Source organism: Pelodiscus sinensis, chromosome 19 (assembly GCF_052426305.1).
Source record: "Pelodiscus sinensis isolate ZL-2025 chromosome 19, ASM5242630v1, whole genome shotgun sequence".
Lineage (NCBI taxonomy): Eukaryota > Metazoa > Chordata > Testudines > Trionychidae > Pelodiscus > Pelodiscus sinensis.
The window spans coordinates 16,477,328-16,497,905 of record NC_143070.1 but is presented as its reverse complement, the minus strand read 5'-3'; the positions used below and the strand labels follow the sequence as shown (position 1 = coordinate 16,497,905).

General features: G+C 56.4%; 1 pseudogene across 1 annotated transcript in view; it reads left to right on the top strand.

Moving 5' to 3' along the window:
* Positions 1-20,578, top strand: part of LOC142823245 (zinc finger protein RFP-like) — a 53,697-nt pseudogene that overhangs the window by 25,542 nt on the left and 7,577 nt on the right. Inside the window, exon 7 of the transcript XR_016347284.1 lies at positions 5,996-6,012. The product of XR_016347284.1 is annotated as a zinc finger protein RFP-like (transcript). The remainder of the gene's footprint in view (positions 1-5,995; positions 6,013-20,578) is intronic.

Below are 20,578 nucleotides of genomic sequence, written 5' to 3'. Positions count from 1 at the left end.
CTCCCCCTTCCTTCTGCGCTGCTGCTGGGAGCGGAGCTGCCCTCCGAGCTGGGCACCTCCCCTGTGGCCCCTGCTCTGTGGTCCCCAGCGGAGAAGGCAGCCCTGCCAGCAGCAGTGCGGAAGGAACGGTGGCAACAACATGCCAGGCCACCCTGCCTCTGCACTGCTGCTGGGGCGGCGTTGACTTCTGAGCTGGGGGACCCGTCAGTGACCACCCCTCACTCGCTGCTCAGTGGGGCCCCCTCCGAACTGGGCCCCACAACAGCAGCCGCTGCCCTGCTGCCGCCCAGGTCCAAAGGCAGCGCCACCGCCTGCAGCGGCACAGAAGGAAGGGCTGAGATACCCGACCAGGCCTCCCTTCCTCCTGCGCTGCTGCTGGCGCCGACTTTGCAGCTGGGTGTCCTGCCAGCATGGGCCACTCTCAGGCCACTCAGGGTGGCTGTGTCTACACTGGGCCACTTATTCCGGAAAAGCAGCCTACACTGTCTACACTGGCCGCTTGCTTTTCCGGAAATGCAATGACGGTCTAATGTAAAATCGTCATTGTTTTTCCGGAAAAACTATGCAGCTCCCACTCGGGCAAAAGTCCTTTTTCTGGAAAAACTGTTCTGGAAAAGGGCCAGTGCAGACAGCACAGTAGTCTCTTCCGCAAAAAAGCCCTGATCGCAAAAATGACGATCAGGGCTTTTTTCCGGAAAAGCGCATCTACATTGGCCACGGACGCTTTTCCGGAAAAAGGGCTTTTCCGGAAAAGCATCCTGCCAATGTAGACGCTCTTTTTCCAGAAATACTTATAATGGAAAACTGTTCCGTTTTAAGCATTTCCGGAAAAGGGTGCCAATGTAGACGTAGCCAGTGTGTCTAGACTACAGGGTTTTGTCGACAAAAGTGGACTTCATCTACACTGCAGATGAAACAACGTCGACACAACTCAGCAGTTTTGTCGAGGGCTGTAAACCTCATCTACGAGGAATAACGCCTTTTGTTGAGAGAGTTCTGTCGCCAGAGGGCGCTATTGCATCTACACTGCCCTTTGCGTCTACACTGTCATGTTAACAAAGCGGCTTGCTTTGTCGACAGAACTAGATGTAGTCTAGACACACTTTGTCGACAGAAGCTTTCTCGACAGTATGGCTGTGTCTGGACTACATGCCTCTGTCGATGGAGGCATGTAGATTAGACAGATAGGCAAAGGGAAATGAAGCCGCGATTTAAATAATCGCGGCTTCATTTAAATTTACATGGCTGCCGCGCTGAGCCAACAAACAGCTGATCAGCTGTTTGTCGGCTCAGCGCGCTAGTCTGGACGCTCCCCTGCCGACATCAAAGCCCTTTGTCGGCAGCCCCGTTATTCCTCGTGGGATGAGGACAGAAGCCTGTAGTCTAGACGTACCCTCAGTGTGGCAGGCAGGGCTGCCCCCAGCAGTGGTACGGAAGGGAGGGCAGCAGCCGCAGACCTTATGTGCGTTGGCTCGGGGCAGGCGGCCTTGTGCACATGGTGCCTGCGCTCTCTAGCTGCCCAGCTGAGAAGTGAGAGGCACGGCCAGCAGCGGCACAGCAGGGAGGGTGGCGATATCAGACGAGCTTCCCTCCCTCCTGCGTTGCTGCTGGCAGTGGAGTTGCCATCCAGGTTGGGCACCTGACCCCTTATAACTGCCCCCAGCCTCCCCGTTAGTAGGCAGAGCCTCTACCCGCAGCAGTGCAGAGGGAAGGGAGGCACCGTCACACCAGGCCGCCCTCCCTTCTGCGCTGCTGGTGGTGCTGGCGCTGCCTGCTCATGGGAAAAGGTGTGAAAAGGGGGTTCTCCAAAGGAGCAGCGCCGCATGGACTTTCAGGTCCCCAGTCGTCTGAGTCCCCCACTGACTCCAGGCTCCATGCAGGTGCTTCCACTCAGAAATGCAAAAGAGCCTCCAGGATCCTGAGCCTTTCAAAGCGGAAGGACCCTCGTAAAGCCGAGTCAGTGGAACTTCCTGCTGGCCCCGGGCTGCACACGGAGTTCCCGTTTTGAAGTGCACAGGAGGCCCTGCTGGGGCCCTTGTCCAGTTCAAAGTGCAGAAAGTGCCCATCGACTAGTCGAGTAGCCAATGGAAATTCCATCGACTCCTCAACTTGTCCATGAATCGTTATTTAACATCCTTACCCAGCAGCAGCGGCGCGGAAGGCAGGGAGGCAAAGCTGCAGCAGCCCACCTGCCTTCTGCACTGTTACTGGAGACAGCACGGACTGTCCAGCTGGCGGCGCTGTTGCCAGCGATGGCAGAGAAGGACGAGGGGAGCACCGTCCAGGGCCGCCCTCCCTGTTTGCTAGGGATGTCAGACAGGGAGTCACTGAACAATCATGTCACTGCATCAAACTGTAGCAATTCCATGATTATTCGATAGTCCCTGGTGCCTGAGTCAGCAATGAGGGGCTGCACCAGCATCCCACACAGCAGACAGAGGCTGCACCGGCATCCCACACAGCAGACAGAGGCTGCACCGGCATCCCACACAGCAGCCTCTGTGCGACCAGAGCTTGTGCCAGCCCCGGACAGAGGCTGCTCTGCAGCAGCCTCCTCTGGAGCGTGAGAGGCAGGAGCAGGCAGCTCCGCAGAACTGGTGCTCACGGAGAACTAGATTTTAAGTCAGCTCCCCTTGAGCAACCCCCCATCCCCCTCGCCTCTATGTGAGACAGCGAGGGAGGAAAGGGGGCTCCATGGAGCTGGCCTGTGTGGAGAGCCGGCTTAGAAGATAGTTCCCCGAACATCTCATCTCATGTCTGCCCTGCCCCCACGCTGATAGGGAGGCAGCAGTGGAGGGGGATGGGTGAGACGTGGTTCCATAGGAGCTGATACACATGGGGATCTGTCTTAAAAGCTGCATCCCGTGTGCACCAGCTCCCCCCTGTCCTCCTCCCCTCTATGTTGCTTCATCTCTATGAGAGGCGGCAGCCCATGGTGCGGGCCAGGCAGCTCCATGGGATCTGGTGCTCATGGGGAGGCAGCTTAAAAGCTGGATCCCCGCAGACACCAGCTCCCACCTTCCCCCCCTCTTGCTGCTTCTGTTCCTGAGGCAGCCGGGGGAGGGGTGTGTGGAGGCGACAGGATTAACCAATAAGCCCAGACGTATCGGTTAATCGTGTAGCCAGCTACACACGTTGACACCCCTAGTTTGTGCTGCTGCTGGTATCGGCGCTGCCCTCTGAGGTAGCCCCTGGCCAGTGGCACCCACTCTCTGGTCACCCGGTTTGGGAGGCAGGGCTGACACCCGCCGCGGTGCCGAAGGAAGTGCTGCAATCCCGCCCCTCCTGCACTTCCTGCTGCACCGCTCTTGGGGCAGCACTGACGGCCGAGCGGGTGACCAGAGAGTCGTGGCTGCTCCTGGGGCACCCAGCTCGGAGGACAGGGCCACCACCAGCAGTGGTGCAGAAGTAGGAGTGACACCACACGGAGCCACCCTGCTTCTGTGCTGCTGCTGGCAGGGACGCCGTCGTCTGAGCTGGGCCCCTGGCCAACAGCCACTGATCTCCAGCCACCCAGCTCAGAAGGCAGCCCCACACCCTGCAGCACTGCCCCCTTCCCTCTGCGCTGCAGCTGGTGCTGGCGCTGACTTTTGAGCTGGGTGACCTGCCAGGGGCCGCTGCTCTGCAGCCACTCAGATGGAAAGGCAGCCCCCCCGCCAGCAGCAGTGCAGAAGGAAGGGTGGCAACACCGGACCAGGCCTCCCTTCCTCCTGTGCTGCTGCTGTCAATGGGGCTGCCCCCAAACCGGATGGCCAGACAGTAGCCGCTGCTCTCCAGCCACTCAGCTGGGAAAGCCGGGAGAAATCCGACAGTTTTTAATATTTCCAAACATCTGCCCAGAGGAAGATTTGCGGCCTGAAGACAAGGTCATGGCTGGGAAAACCCAGGCGGCCAGTGACCCTGCTCGCGAGCCCCCTCCCCTGGCCCTGGGACCCCCTTGTGGGTGGGGAGCCCCAGCTGGAGAAAGGCTGCACTAGGGGATTCCCCAATGACCCTGGGGACCAACAGGGCCAGGAGTCTCTGGCAGACCCTTTCCCACAACTTCCAGGGAATACGCCGGAACTAGGGCCCCATCACGTCCCCCTGTAACCTCGCCCATTTCACAGCCAGACCGTGTCCACGCTGCTCCCTGGCACACTCCCGGGGGCTTCCGTGGGAAATTTCCCAGCTCTCTGACCGGCTGGGTCCTGGCCCAAACTAGGATTGTGTGCAATGGGGGTGGGGGCGTCCCAAGAGTGCCAATTTCACTTCCCAGCAGCCTGTGGGGCAGAGCTAGAGCCGTTCCACCCTCACTTCTCCCTGCCCCTCAGGGTGGCTCTGATCTGCCCCCTCCGCGAGTGCCCGTGTTGGGGCAGGACAACTCCTGTCCCATCCCAGCCAGGTCAGGGAGCAGCTGACGCCCCAGGCCCCTCGCCACGTGGGGAGCTCAGACTCCCCTCACCATTCCCCCATCCCCTCCTCTCCCCCTGTTGCACGTCTCCTGGCTGTGAAATGGGTGGGGCCCTAGTCAGGTTCCCAGGGACCTTTACCCCCCACAGAGCAGGGGTGGGGAACCTTTGCTGGGTCGGGGCCACTGACCCACAGAAAAATCTATGGGGGGCTGCTCACAAGTGAGAAACAGCCCCCCTCCCCTCCCCAGCGTGGGCCCCCAATGCAGGGGGGAGCCCCGACCTTCAGGGGCCGGATCCCCGCCAGCCAGGGCTGCATCCGGCCCCCGCGCCTGAGGTTCCCCACCCCCGCCGTAGGGATCTGCACTGGATGGGAGTCTCCCTGGGAAGGGCCTGGCCAGGCCTCCGACGCCCAGGGCAGGGCTGCGAGGCGCCGCGGTTGCTGGGGCGTCTGTGCCCGGCGTCCTGGCTGAAGGGCACCGGCAGCCCGAGCTCGGGTCTGGGGGAAGCGGCGCGACGGGGAGGCCCCTTCGTCTGTTCCAGCTTCAGCAGGTCCCCGAGGTTCAGCAGGTCCCTCTCTGCCCTGGCCGGCCGGTTTCCTCCTCCGCTGCCCTGGTCCCATGTGTGACCTCGCCTGGTCCTGGCTGCTGGGCGGGTTGTTTAGTCTTCAGTCTGCGCCGTGACACTCCCCGTCCCTGGGCTGGAATCGTCTCCATCGGGTTGCTGGGTCCAGCCCGCGCCTGGTTCCGAGGGGACGGCAGCTTCTCCCGCCACAAAGCCTGCAGGCTCCCAGCTTCCCTCTGGCAGAGCTTGACTTAGGGCAGAGCGGCCTAGTGGGTGGAGTCTGTACTGGCCCCTTTTCTCAGGGCAGTTTGGCCCAATGGCCAGAGTCAGAACTTTGCCCCTTTTCTAAGGGCAATTTGGCCCAATGGCCAGTGTCAGTACATTTCCCCTTTTCTAAGGGCAGTGTGGCCCAATGGCCAGAGTCAGTAATTGCCCCTTTTCTAAGGGCAGTGTGGCCCAATGGCCAGAGTCAGTAATTGCCCCTTTTCTAAGGGCAGTGTGGCCTAATGGCCAGAGTCAGTACATTGCCCCTTTTCTAAGGGCAGTGTGGCCTAATGGCCAGAGTCAGTACATTGCCCCTTTTCTCAGGGCAGTTTGGCCCAATGGCCAGAGTCAGTAATTGCCCCTTTTCTAAGGGCAGTGTGGCCCAATGGCCAGAGTCAGTAATTGCCCCTTTTCTAAGGGCAGTGTGGCCTAATGGCCAGAGTCAGTACATTGCCCCTTTTCTCAGGGCAGTTTGGCCCAATGGCCAGAGTCAGTAATTGCCCCTTTTCTAAGGGCAGTGTGGCCCAATGGCCAGAGTCAGTAATTGCCCCTTTTCTAAGGGCAGTGTGGCCCAATGGCTAAGGTCAGTTTCTTGCCCCTTTAGTCCAACCAGCCTGGCCCAATGGCCAGTGTCGGTACCTTGCCCCTTTAGTCAGGGCTGTGCAGCCCAATGGCTACAGTCCATAAGCTGGCCCTGACTCACTGGGCTGTGCAGGTCCCTGTCCAGGGACAGGAGATGGGGGAGGGGAGGTTCGATCCCCTGCGGGGGGGAGGGGCAGCTCCTCCTTCTCCCCTGGTGCCCGGTCCAGGGCCGGGTCGGGTCCGTGGCTCCAGTCCCGGCGTGAGCAGGAAAAGCTCCGACTGATGCTCCGACTCCCGCTGGCAGCTCCTTCCCTGCAGGCAACACCGGCCCTGGAGCCAAGCTGGGGGTGGGGGAGCTGGTGCATCCCCGTGGCCGGGCTCCTCCTGTCCCAAGACAGCAAGGGCCTGTCATATGTGGGGCCCGGGACCCAGGGGGCAGTGGGGGCTTGGCCCTGGGCGGCGCCTCTCTAGGGCCCCCAGGGCCAGACCCCTCTGGCCTATCATTGCAGGAGCTGCTACCGCCTCCCCCCCCCATGCCAGCTGTTCCCCCACAGCATCCGGCTGCCCCAGGCTCCCATTCAGGGTCCAGGTGTCCAGTGTTCGACCAGACAGTCCAGTTTTTGTGCCCTCTGCCCGGTGAGAACAGTCAGAACTCACCGGGCATGAGCAATGTCGGGACTTTCTGGTTTTCCGGCTGGGCCCCCGTCCAGTCCCGCTGCCCCCGACCTGTTCCCCTCTCCCCCCCGTCAGGCCTGCTTCCCACTGGCCGCCCCGACCCCCCTCCCTCCCCCGGCCAGCCCTGCCTCCCTCCTGTCCTGTCCTCCCACCCTTATCTGAGATCAAGTGTGTCCAATATTTTTTTTACTCACCTGGTAACCCTACTCCCATTGCTGGTGGGAGCCTGGGCGGGGTCATTTCCACAGGGCCCCCGGCCTGGCATCTGTCAGTGTCTTTGCTCTAGCGGCCCATTGCCCAGCGGGGTCCCTCACCTCCAGCCCAGCAGCAGTGGGCAGAGGGGTCAGGCCCCTCCCTGGCCGGCTGGCCGGTGTCCTTGGCTGGGCCCCCAAGGGACAGTTCCAGCTGGGCCCCGAGCTCCCTACTGGGGGCTGTGCTGAGCTGGGATGGAAGGGAGGAGACGGGGCCCATCAGTGTCCTGCTCCCAACCCCCCTTGGTCAGGAGCCCCCCTCCCCATGTCCCCCTGCTGAAGCCACTGGGGAGAGGAGCTAATGGGGCCCCCAGCTCCTGCGGCGAAGGGCGGTGGGCAGGGCCCCCCATGGGGACTTGCACCCCCAGCTGGTTTTGCAGGGTTTGGACTGGGCAGTACCAGCCAGGCAGCACGTAGCTACACAGCGGGGGGGGGGGGGGGGGTCCGGGGAGAGATGGAATCCTGGGGCCAGACTCGCTCGTCTTTCGCCGGGACCGTGTGCGGGACAGGCAGTGCCCCAGGATCTGCATGCGCCCAGGACAGCCCCCTCCCCACTGGCCGCTCCTCCCTTGGCCAGAACTGCTCCCCCCAACTCCATCCCGGCTAGGCCCCTGCTTCCCGCCGGCTGGTCCCTTCCCCCCCTCCCCGCTCCCAGTTCTCCACCGCCCCATCAGCCCTGCTCCTCCCGACCTCCTCCCATCCAGCCCTGCTTCCCGCTGGCCGGTCTCCCCCACCCCCGATCTCCCCGAACCAGCCCCATTCCCCCAGCCCCATCCCAGCCTCACTCCCCTCCCAGCCAGTCCCCCCTTCACGTTCTGAGATCACGTGTGTCTGGGAGGTTTTTCAAACCCATCTGGTAACCCTACCAGGGGACAAGGAGGGGCCCATGGCCAAAAAGGAACCTTATCGTCCCCAGGTCTCCCCTGAGCCAGGAGAAGATGAGCTGGGCCCAAGTCTGGCTCAGGCCCGGCTCTGACTCTGTCCTCCCCAGGGGTCACTCCCAGCCTACAGCCCTGCCGCTGCCGCCCTGCGGCCTGTGGGAGCTGCCTGCTCACCCCGGGGCCAGAGAGGCTCAGAGGTCACTCACCTCCCATGCCGGGTGCGGGGGGGCAATTACAACCGGGCTCTGCTGCTCCCTGGGGCCTTGGCTCCCTTGGGACACTCTGGGCGCGATGCAGGAGCTGACGCGCTGGGAGGAGGGGGGGGGGCAGGTCAATAGACCCGAGCCCAGCCTGTGCCAACAAGCCCCCATCCCCATCCCCGGGGCTGGGCCCTGGTGCTCAGGGGAGCGAGTCGGATCCCTGGGGCCTGGCTCTTGGGAAGGGCCTTGTCTCTCCAGGCTAGGGCAATGTGGATGGATCCCATAGTGGGGGAAGGGGGAGTTGTGAGGGGAGGGGATGGGATTTGAGGTTCTTGTTCCCAGAACCAGCCAGGCCCTGAGATCAACTTCCACTCCCAGCCCTGACCCTGGAGGGGGAAGGGCCCAACACAGCCCTGCCCAAGGGTCCCCAGTCTCCCCTTTCCCATCCCCCACCCCCAGTGCTAAAGGAAAACAGCCTCCCCCTGCTCGCCCATGCTCACCTCCCCGCTGTCTGCGCGCCCGTGTGGGGCTCTGCCCGCAGGTCCCCCCGCAGGGCCGGCCCGAGGCCAGACCCCGCCGTGCGGAGCCTGCAAAGGAAGAGGAGCCGGGGTCACCGCTGGGAAACCTCCTCCCTCGCCATGGCCCCCTGCTCAGCCAATCAGCAGTGAGACTGGGAGAGGGGGCGGCCGAGAGGTCTCAGGGGACGTCCCAAGGGCTGGCCCAGGTCACCCCCGAGGGGTCGGTCTCAGAGCGATTCCAGCCCCGCCTCTTTGGGGGGCTCCCACACAGCCAGAAAGGGCTGGGGGGGGGGTGTCTGAGGCTGCCCTGCCTTGCAGCTGATGTCAGGGGATCTCCATGAGCTCAGCCCCCCCGCCCCTCCAGCTCCTTCCCCCCCACAGGCCTTTGTGGCATCACCGTCCCCTCCCCCCACACGGCTGGTGTCCTGCCCCCAGCCAGCACCTTGGGACACTTGGACAATCAGAGCCCAGAGCTGTACAACCAGCCACAGCCCAACCACTGCTCATGGGCACCGCCAGCAAGTGTGTGAGCAGCCCTGGCCCTTAGAGAGACTCGGGAACTGCCCAGAGATAGGTAGGTAGAGAAACAGCTTGATCACTCCCCCTCCTGCGACACACACACACCTCCCCCGCAAGCCCTGCTGGTCTGGGACTGATCCGTCTGGTCTGGGAATCACAGAACAGTAGAATGGGAAGGGACATTGAGAAGCCATCAAGTCCAGTTCCCTGCCCTCACGGCAGGACCCAGCTCCGTCTAGATCATCCCTGACAGGTGTCTGTGCAACCTGCTCTGAAATATCCCCAGTGATGGAGATTCCGCAACCTCCCCAGGCAATTTGTTCCAGTGTTTCACAACACTGACAGGAAGTTTTCCCAACAGGCAGAAACATTTTCCAAATGTCCAACCTAAACCTCCCTTGCTGCAGTTTCAGCCCATTGCTCCTTGTCCTGTCCTCAGAGGCCAAGGAGAACAGTTTGTCTCCCTCCTCCTTGTGACACCCTTTTGGGTACGTGAAAACCGCTCTCATGTCCCCTCTCAGTCTTCTCCTTTCCAGACTAAACAAGCCCAGTTCTTTCACTCTCATGTTTTCTAAACTGTTCCACATTTTTGTTGCTCTTCTCCAGGCCTTCTCCAATTTCTCCAATTCATTCCTGAAACATGGTGCCCAGAGCTGGAGACACGACTCCAAGTGAGGCCTAATCAGTGCAGAGTAGAGCGGAAGAACGACTTCTCCTGTCTTGCTCACCACACTCCTGTTAGTGCCTCCCAGAATCATGGTTGCTTTTTTCTACAAGTGTCACACTTTTGACTCCTATTTAGCTTGTGGTCCACTCTGACCCCTAGATCCCTTTCTGCAGGACTCCTTCCTAGACAGTCACTTCCCGTTCTGTGTGTGTGACGTGGATTGTCCCTTCCGAAGTGGAGCACTTTGCATTTGTCTTTATTAAGCTTCATCCTATTTACCTCAGACCATTTTTCCGGTTTGTCCAGATCACTTTGAATTCTGACCCTTCCTCCAAAGCACTTGCCACCCCGCCCAGCTTCGTATCATCTGCAGTCTTAATAAGCGCCCTCTCTATGCCAAGATCTCAATCACTGATGAGGATTGAACAGAACCGTCCCAGAACAGGCCCCTGCAGAGCCCCACGTGTTAGGCCCTTCCAGCATGGCTGGGAGCCATTAATAACGACCAGTTTTAAAGAGAACAAAAAGCCATAAGTCTCCCCTGTCAGTAACCACCCACTCGACCAATCTGCACCGAGACTGAGAGCGCCGATTCAGCAGGGGCAGGGGACAGGGATCCACAGATGTCCAAAAGGAGGGGCCAGGTCACCTCCGGCTCCCAGCGCTCTGCCAGCTCAGCTCTGAGTGAGGCCTCCGACCGCCCCGACCCTCCAACACCCACCCACCCTAATTGGTGGGGCAGGGAAAGGGGGGAAGACGCAGAAAAAGGCGAGACAGAGGGAGGGGAGGGGGCAAAGGGGAACCAAACTGAGCAGGCTTCATACCTCTCTGAGGCTCCGACCGTCTCACCAGGTTCGACACGACCGGCTGCAGGGAAGTAGAAAACGCCGACGAGGCTCCTCCTGCCCCCGCCCCTCGGTCCCAATTCTCCATCCTGGCCCCGCAGAGACCCTGGGAAGGGGCCGCGCTGTTGCCAAACCGCGGGAATCTCTGAGCTTGCCCCGGCCTTGCGCCTCTGTCCTGATTGGCTGTTGTCAGGGTCTCTCTGTGAGGTCATCCCTGTCCCCCAATAGGCTGAGGTCCTGCCACAGGCCTTTGTGATGTCACTGCCATACCCACCCCTCCCCTGCAAGGCTGGTGTCCTGGCCCTGGCCAGCCCCTCTGCATGTTTGAGGGGTTCCCCTGGGTCCCACTGAATGGCAGCTGGGTGTGGGGCCAAGCGAGCTGGGCAGTAACACCCCCGGGGCTGCTCCCTCGGCCCCACCCAGCTTGTTGGTCCTTAGAAGAATGTAAGGCCAGATCGGTCCATTCTGGAATCACAGGGAAAGTTGCCCCTCCCCCATCGGCACTGGCCGCCCTTGGGACTGAGGGTTTGCCAGAGGGCTCTGGGAGAGATACAGCCCCCGTCTGACAGCCTGGAATTCGCCTTCAGTTGCAGACCACGTGCCAGGCCAACACCAGAGATGTCAGACCAGGGTAACTAGGGGGGATTGTTAACGATACTGGTCTAAGCCCTGGCGTGGACACACGGGCACTGCTATAAGGGGCCCTTCTCTTGCTAGAGTGTAATGTACGTCCTGAGCTGGAATCAGTCCCTGCCAGAAACTTTCACATGGGTAGGACCAACTTCCTGGTAGTTTTTTCCTTCCCTCACTTTATCAGTAGTTGAATGATACATTGGCAATTGCCTCTAGCTTGCCTCATCCACAGTGCTCAACCGACTTCCCAAAGGAGAGTAGGTTCATTATAGGGAAACTGAGGCATGGAAAGGGGCAGTACCTTGCCCAAAGTCACCCCACTGGAAAATGGTAAACCCAGGTCTGCTGAGTCCCCATCCAGTACTGGACACGCACTCCTCAGTCAGGAAGGGCCAAATTCGTGACCCTCTGAGCATGGGTTCTTCAGGCTCTAGAGCTGTGGTCACCAACCAGTAGATCTCAGGGGCTTTAAGAGTAGCTCTTGAGCCCTCTCTGAACTGCACGCCTCATTTGAGGAGCAGCTACTCACCGAGCAACAACACAGGTGAGTAGCTGCAAGGAATGGTGGGAGCTGGGCGATCGGAGGGGCTGAAACACCCCAGCCAGCTGACTGTGGCTTTCAGCTGAAAGGCTGCCCCGCGCTCCAGCTATCGTCAGCTTCTCCTCTGCACCTGCCCACGTGGAGCTTGGTGCACCCTGGCTGAGCGCCATGGCCAGCTGGCCGCTTCTCTTCCCTCCAGCCTGGCTGCCCTGTGCTCAGCCCAGGGAGGCTGCCTCTAGCTCCAGCTGTGCTGGAGCAAGCTTCCCAGGCTGAGCGCAGGATCACAGATGCCCATCTGATGGACTGTATACGACTAGCAATCTCAGACTACAACCCAGACACTGTTCAGTCACAGGTGTCACACTGAGACTTTATTGGAAGAAAAAATATATAATTATCAATACTTGATTTTAGATTTACAAAATAGCAGAGAACAAAATGTATCATTGTAAATTTTTCATTTGACATTGAAATAGCATGAATTAAAAACAGAGCATTTATTTCATAACTATAAACGTGATTTTAATTTTATATATTGCATAATTTAAAAATAAACTGTTTAACAGAGTGTATAAGAGCTGGGGATAGCAAGTGATGGACAGGAGAATAGAGAGGGCGGAGTTTCAAGGAAGGGGCGGGGCAGTAGATCTTCGCCTGGTCTGAGACTTAAAAAGTGATCTTGGGTGTAAAAAGGTTGGAGACCACTGATCTAGAGGCTGGTGACTTAGAGTAAAGGACCCTGGATGAACTGGAAAAAATTCAGAACCAGGGGCCGAAGATGACAAAAACCATGCAATGGGTCCGTATGAGGAGCAACTAAAAGCATCAGGCTGCCCAGCTTAGAGACGACACAGCTACCAAGGGATCTGAGGGGTGTCTATCAAAGGACGAAAGGTGCAGAAACACGTGGCTAGAGAAGTGGGATTGACCTGTTCCCACAATACAAACCAACAGCACAGACGGAGTGGGGGTGTCGGCTGATGAAACTTGTTATGCTTGTAAGAAGCACACGGGATCTTTTCCAGGGGAGAAGGCAATACCCTGTGTTTATTGAGAGTACAGTAGAGAAGCTGTTAGCATATATAAAGACAGACACAAGGGCTATGTCTATGTAGTGCCCATCTTCAAAAAAGGGAAAAAAAGGACGAGCCAGGGAACTATAGGCCAGTCAGTCTTACCTTGGTTCCTGGAAAAATCATGGAAGGGATCCTTAAGGAATCCATTTTGAGGGACTTGGAAGAGGGGAAAAGTGATCAGGAATAGTCAGCATGGATTCTCAAAAGGCAAGTTGTGCCTGACCAATCTGATTAGCTTCTATGATGAGGTAACTGGCTCGGTGGACATGGGAAAGTCAGCGGATGTGATATACCTTGACTTTAGCAAGGCTTTTGATACGGTCTCCCACAATATTCTTGCCAGCAAGTTAAGGGAATGTGGATTGGATAAATGGACAGTAGATGGATAGAAAGATGGCTAGAAGGCCAGACCCAGCGGGTAGTGATCAATGGCTCGATGTCAGGATGGCGGTCGGTTTCTAGCGGAGTGTCCCAAGGTTCGGTTCTAGGACCGGTTTTGTCCAATATCTTTATTAATGACCTGGATGAGGGGACGGACCCCACACCGTCTGGTATTTTTTTTTTTTTTTTTAAGATTACCTGGTAACCCCACCGAGCTGCCCCAGCACCCAAACTGCCCCAGGCACGGGCTCCAGGGGAGCAGCAGTGACACCGCACAGGAGAGCTGGGGTCAAGGCTCCCCAGGCACTTGACATCAGCTCTCAGGCCAGGGGCCCGGCCGACCAGACTGCGTTGGGGAAGCTGGATCTCCCCACCCCCAGACCTCCAGCCTCTGGCTCTGGGTGGACCACTTGCCACCACTTGCTCCCCCGCCGGGGCCCGGAGGGAGCTCCGCTCAGCTGGGGGCTGCACAGCGTGCCACGGAGGAAAGTGAAGGAGGGCGGGGCAGGGCACCACGCAGGGAGGGGAAGGGAGTGGGGCTGGCCAGAAGGGGGGTGGGAAGCAGAGCTGGGAGAGGATCAGGAGCTGTAAGGGCCGGCCGCAGGGGAAGAGAGGAGGGGTGGGGCAGTGATGTACATGGCCAGGGGGCGGCCCCCCTTCCTCCTCCCGCCATGGCGCTGAGTAGTGTGCCCCTCAGCCGGGCCGCTGCAGGAGAGGGAAGGGGGGGGGCGGTGACGTCGACAGCCCTGCCCCATGGCCGTGTATGTCACTGCCCCGCCCCTCCTCTCCTCACCCGCGGTGGTAAGGCTGAGCACGCACCACTCAGCCAAGCCGCCATGAAGGAAGGGGAAGGGGACGGGGCGGTGACATACACAGCCAGGGGGCCGGGCCGTGTACATCACCACCCCCCTTCCCCTCCTGCTGCGCCCCTCAGCCAGGCTGCCGGGGGAGCCAGCAGTGCAGGAGGCTGTTTGGGCTCCCCGGGGTGGGAGGGGAAGGGAGGGCGGTGATGTACACGGCCCTGGCCCCGGCCATGTACATCACCGCCCCGCCCCCCCTCCCTCGCGGCAGCCCAGCTGAGCAGGCAGCACTCAGCCAAGCGCCACGGCGGAGGGGAAGGGGAAGAGGGCGGGGAGAGACGGAAGGGAGAGAGAGGCAGGAGGGGGAGAAGAGCTGAGGGGGGGGGAGGCAGTAGGAAGAGAGAGAGAGAGCGAGCGCGCGCGCTCTGGAGAGAACACCTGAAAATCCCGTCTTATGACAGGCTAATTGTATCAGACTAGCCCAGTGACCTGTCTTCCAACACTCACCAGCAATAGGTATTTTGGAGAGAATGAACTAACCAGGGAAGTTCCCGAGTGATCCATCCCATATTGTTCTGTCCCAGCTTCTAGCAGGCAGGATGTTAGGGACATCTAGAGCATGAGGCTGTATCCCTAACCAGTTTTGCTAATAGCCCTTGATGGGCTTCACCTCAATGAACTTCTCACTTTTTTTTTAAATCTAGTTATATTTCAGGCCTTCATAATATCCCCTGGCAAGGAGTTCCACAGGTTGACTGCCATGAGAGGAAATACTTACTTTTGTTTGTTTTAAACTTGCTGCCTGTTAATCCCATGGGTTAGCCCTGGTTCCTGTGTTCTGGCAAGGGGTGAATAATATTTTCATATTCACTGTCTCCATACCACTCGTAGTTATATTGATCCTCCTGCCCAAGGTGAACAGTCCTATTCTAATCTCTTCTCACATGGAAGCTGGTCCATCCACTAATTTTTTTACTCTTCACTGTACCTTTTCCGATTCTACATTTTTTTTGAGATATCAGAACTAATTTCAGTATTCAGCATGTGGGCACACCACTGATTTATAAAATGACACTACTATATTTTGTCTCATTCTGAGCCTCTCTCAGGGATTTCTAATAGTCTATTTGCTTTCTTGACGGCTGCTGCCACTAAGTGGATATTTTGAGAACTGTCTGCAATGACTCCAAGATCTCTTTCTTGAATAACAATTAATTAGTGTTCTTTTTACATGTTGCCACCTCACTGTGCACCCCATTCCCTAATGGTTTATTAACATGTGGAGCAGTGCAGAGCCTTGGCAGACACCCTCCCCCAATTTAGCTCTCTCCATTGTGAAAACTGACCCTCCATTTCTGTTCTTTTTCCCCTACGGTGCAACTGATGGTTTTTTTTTTTTTTTTTTTTTTTTGCAAGGGGCCACTCCATGAGTTTTGGAAAATCATCAGGGTCCACACATTTGTATTATATTTATATGGGAGGCAGCGGGGGTGAAGGAGGGAGCTCTGGGTTGATGCACAGTGTTAGGATGCAGAAGAAGGTGACAGGTGTGGGCTCCAGGAGGGAGTTTGGTGCAGGAGTGCAGGAGGGGGTCGAGGATGCAGGCTGTGGCCAGAGGCGGGGGGCGGGAAGCCTTACCACACGTATAACCAATGTGTGGACAAGGACGAACCAGTGGATACAGTGTACTTAGACTTTCAGACATTTCTATCCAGCCTGCTGAAGTGCCACGGTGCAGCAGGGTGCTCAGGAAGGCTGTTTGCCTGCAGTGGCCCCACTGTTCTTAAAAGCAACCAGCTGCTGCTGGCATGTCTCTGAGCAGCCTTGGCACATGCAAAAGACAGGCCAGCAGCAGCCAGCCGCTTCCAGGTACAGTTGGGGCCACGGCAGACAGCCAGCTCAAGTGCCCCTTGCACCATGGGACTGGGAGCAGGCTGAACAGATATGGGAGGTGGGCCAAATCTGAATGCGGCCACATTTTTCCGGCATCTGGTTTAACCAGGGTACGTCTACACTACAGCGCTAATTCGAAATAACTTAGTTCGAATTAGTTAATTCGAACTAAGCTAATTCGAACTTACGCGTCTAGAACTAAAAACTAGTTCGAATTAGCATTTTGCTAATTTGAACTAGCATGTCCACATTAAGTGGACCCTTAACCGGGCTTAAGGATGGCCGGAAGCAGTGCCGGCAGGGCATCAGAGGAGGACTTAGAGCGTGGAGATGCTGTCTCAGGCTAGCCGAGGGCTGCGCTTAAAGGGACCCGACCCCCACCCCGGACAGACAGTTCTCAGGGGTGCCCCACTTGCAAACCAGTCCTGGCCTGGAGTGCCCAGAGTGCCCACACTGGGCACATCACAGCACTCGGCCATCTGACCGGCTGCACTTGCCGCAGGCTGCCATCTGGGGAGAGGGGGCAATTGGGGGGCTGCAGGAGAGCTTCCACCACCAGAAGCCCACAAAGCCAGCCCAGTCCTCCCCATCGGGGGCTCGTACCCCATTCCTCCCTCACCTCCTTCCACTTACCCTTCCCTAGCCCCTTTTCTTGATGTACAAAATAAAGGACACGTGTGTTCAAAAATAGAAACTCTCTTTATTGAACAGAACTCGGAGACTGGGAAAAGGAGGTGGGAGAGGGAAAGAGAGAGGGTGGGAGAGGGGAGGGCAACTACAATGATCAGGGGTTGGGAACAGGTCCCATATGAAGAGAGGCTAAAGAGACTGGGACTTTTCAGCTTAGAAAAGAGGAGACGGAGGGGGGACAGGATAGAGGTCTCTAAAAGCAGGAGTTGGGTGGAGAGGGTGCATATAGAAAAGTTCTTCATTAGTTCCCTTAAAGAAGGACTAGAGGACACCAAAGGAAAGGAATGGGTACCAGGTTTCAAACTAGTAAAGAAAGTTGTTCTTCACAAAGCAAAGAGTCAACCTGTGGAACTCCTTGCTGCAGGAGGCTGTGAAGGCTAGAACTACAACAGAGTTTAAAGGGACGTGAGATCAAGTGATGGAGGTTGGGTCCATGGAGTGCTATTAACCAGGGGGTAGGAGTGGTGTCCCTGCCCAAGGTTTGTGGAAGGCTGGAGAGGGATGGCACGAGACAAATGGCTTGGTCACTGTCTTTGGTCCATCCCCTCTAGGGTCCCTAGGGTTGGCCGCTGTCGGCAGACAGGCTACTGGGCTAGATGGACCTTTGGTCTGACCCAGGACGGCCATTGTAAGCTCAGGGCTCAGGGTCAGGGGTCTCAGTGGACCCCCTTTATTTTCATGCACACCTGCTCCTGGGTGGCCAGGCTGGCAGCTCTCCTGCCCTAGACGGCCACTTTCCTGTGCCTTGTGCGGAGATCGTGGACGAGGTCCACAATGTCCGCACTAGCCCAGGCGGCTGCCCGCCTTTTGCGGTCCTGGGCAAACTCCCAGAAGCCGCCAGCCTGGTCCCGGGAAGAGGGGGAGGGCTGGGGGGCATCGGGTGGCTGGCTCCAGCCGTGCCAGGTGCAGGGTCTGCTGGCTGGGTGCTGGCAGGCTTGCACTTGGCACGGGCACTGTAGCCAGCCCGTGCCCCTTTAAGGGGTCCGGGGCTTGGAGGGGGGCAGACGAGTTTCCCTGGTGTTGGCCAGAGTGGCCACCAGGGAAAGCTGGGGAGGGCTAGCCTCCCACTAGTTCGAATTAAGGGGCTACACACCCCTTAATTCGGACTAGTAAGTTCAAACTAGGCTTAATCCTCGTAAAATGAGGTTTTCCTAGTTTGAACTAAGCGCTCCGCTAGTTCGAATTAAGTTCGAACTAGCGGAGCGCTAGTGTAGCGCCTATCAAAGTTAGTTCGAACTAACGTCCGTTAGTTCGAACTAACTCTGTAGTGTAGACATACCCCCCATTATTGATCCATGACAGGACCTTCCCTCTGATCCCACAACAGCGTTTTTTGCTTAAGAACCTTTGGTGAGGGATCTTGCCCAAGGCTTTCAGAAAGTCTAAGTGGATCCACCAGACCCACTCTTCTCCACACGCTTGTTTATACCCTCACAAAATTCTAGTAGACAGATGGCGTAAGAAAGTTACAGCGGCAAGACAGGGTCTGAGCAAAGGTCCATCTAGCCCAGCATCCTGTCTACCGACAGTGGCCATTTCCAGGTGCCCCCAAGCGAGTGAACAGATCAGAAAAACATCAAGTGATCCCTCCCCCATCATCCATTTCCAGCCCCCGACAAACGGGCTAGGGACACCATTCCTACCCATCCTGGCTAACAGCCATTGATGGACCTAACCTCCATGAATGTATCTAGTTCTGTCTTGAACCCTGTTACAAGCCCTGTTTTTCACAATATCCTCAGGCAAGGAGTTCCACAGGTTAACTGTGCGCTACATGAATAAAAACTTCCTTTTGTTGGATTTAAACCTGATGCCTATTAATTTCAATTAGTGACCCTGAGTTCTTATGTTATGGGAAGAAGTAAATAAATTTTTCTTATTCACTTTTTCCACACCAGTCATGATTTTATAGACCTCTATCATATCGCCTCTTAGGGTATGTCTACACTTGCACCCTCTTTCGATAGAGGGATGCAAAGGCAGACATTCGAAATTGTAAATGAAGCAGAGATTTAAATATGCTGCGCTTCATTTGCATAATCGCATTATGGCGCTCTTTTGAAATAAAAGCTGTGAAGATGCAGTTATTTCAAAAGGAAACCCTTCTTCCGAAATAACTTTTAAACCTCATTTTTATAAGAAACAAGGGTTATTTCGGAAGAAGGGTTTTCTTTTGAAATAACTGCGTCTTCACAGCATTTTTATTTCAAAATAGCGCTATTCTGAAATAGCACCATAACGCAATTATGCAAATGAAGCACGGGATATTTAAATCCCAGCTTCGTGTACCCTCAGTCTCCTCTTTTCTAAGCTGAGAAGTTCCAGTCTTTTTAGTCTCTCTTCATATGGCACCTGTTCCAAACCCCTCATCATTTTTATTGCCCTATTCTGAACCTTTTCCAATGCCAATATATTTTTTTTTGAGATGAGGCAACCACATCTGTACACAGTATTCAAGATGTGGGCATCCCATGGCTTTATACAGAGGCAATAAGATATTTTCTATCTAATTCTCTGTCCCTTTGTTAATGATTTCTAACATTCTATTTGCTTTTTTTGACTGCCACTGCACACTAAGTGGATGTTTGTGGAGTTGGGATTATTTTTTTCCGATATGCATTACTGTACATTTATCAACATTAAAATTCATTTGCCATTTTGTTGTCCATTCACCTGGTTTTGTGAGATCCTTTTGAAGCTCTTCACAGTCTGCTTTGGTCTTAACTATCTCAAGTAGTTCAGTATCATCTGCAAATTTTGCCACCTCATGGTTTACCTCTTTCTTCAGATCATTTATAAATAAGTTAAATAGGATTGGTCCCAAGACAGACCCTTGAGGTCCCTACTAGTTCCCTCTCCCAATTCTGAAAACTTAGCATTTATGCTTCCTGTCTTCAGTCCATGAAAGGACCTTCCCTCTTTTCCCATGACAACTTACTTACAAGCCTTCCGTGAGGGACCTTGTCAAAGGCTCTCTGGAAATCGAAGGACACTATATCCACTGGATCCCCCTTGAACACATGCTTGATGAGGCATGATGTCCCTTTACAAAAGCTTTGTCCATCCTTCTTCAGATATACCCCATTCACTTCTGTGTCTGTTAATTCTGGTCTTTACCACTGTTTGCCTGGCATTGAAGTTAAGTCTAGTTGTCTAATATCTGTGAGCCTCAGAAAACACTAGCGACCCTCCAGTCATGTGGTGCAAAGGTAAATGTAAGTACGAGGTTACACACTGTTGGCAGCGCTGCAATTTCTTTGCTGAGTTCCTTCAGAACTCCCTCCTGAATTGGCACGTACCCAGGCAACATGGGGAGAGCTGAAACCCTCCAGTATTATTATTGGGTTTTCTGCTTTGTAGCCCCTCTCATCTCGCTGGGCTTTTCACAATCACACACCTGACCAGCATGGGGAGTTTGGTGGCACTTCCCTATTGCTGTGCTCTTAGGGTTCAAGCAGGGAATTTCTATCTAGATTCCATGCTGCAGCTTATGGTGAGATTTGCACACCCCATCCCCACCAGTGAGGCCTATTCTGCCATTCTACGATTCACACCCTGCGATCGGCTCAGGTGGGGGTTGGGTGTTTGATCTCACCCAGCTCCCACTGAAATCAGACCTGAGACTTCATTGAGTCAGGCCTGTCATTGGAACTGGGCTACAGCAGCCTCAGGCACCCAGAACTAACACTGTCCAGCCTCTTCCATGTCGATGCCTCATTACAGCCAGACAGACAAGGAGGCTTTGGCCCATCACCAAGCAGGAAATACTGGCTCACACCCATCACTAACACACTGAGCACACACATCCCCAAGCACTCTCTGGCTGCTCCCACAGCCCTGGCTGGGGGCTCAGCCTGAACTCGGCACCTCAAACACCAGGGACCCAAAGCCCAGGGAGCTCAGAGATGTGGGGATGGCGGCAAAGACTCACAGGTGGTTGAATTCGGTGCCATTGGCCCATTTCCAGGTCGACCCCTGGTCCTTCCGGAGGCCGATCCAGTAGTCAGATTTGTCTTTATGGTGCAGCAGGTTATCCTAGAACAGCGGAGGGGGAGGGGGTGTCAGGGCCCAACTCTGCTGCTCCCCGGCTCTGGGCAGGGAATCCCAGGGGCGCACAGAGGGGTCTGAGTGTTCCCAGGGGTGGCTGGAGACTTCCTCTCTTCCTTTCCCAGCCCTGGGTAATTCTGTATTAACCCTCCCCTGCCCCCAA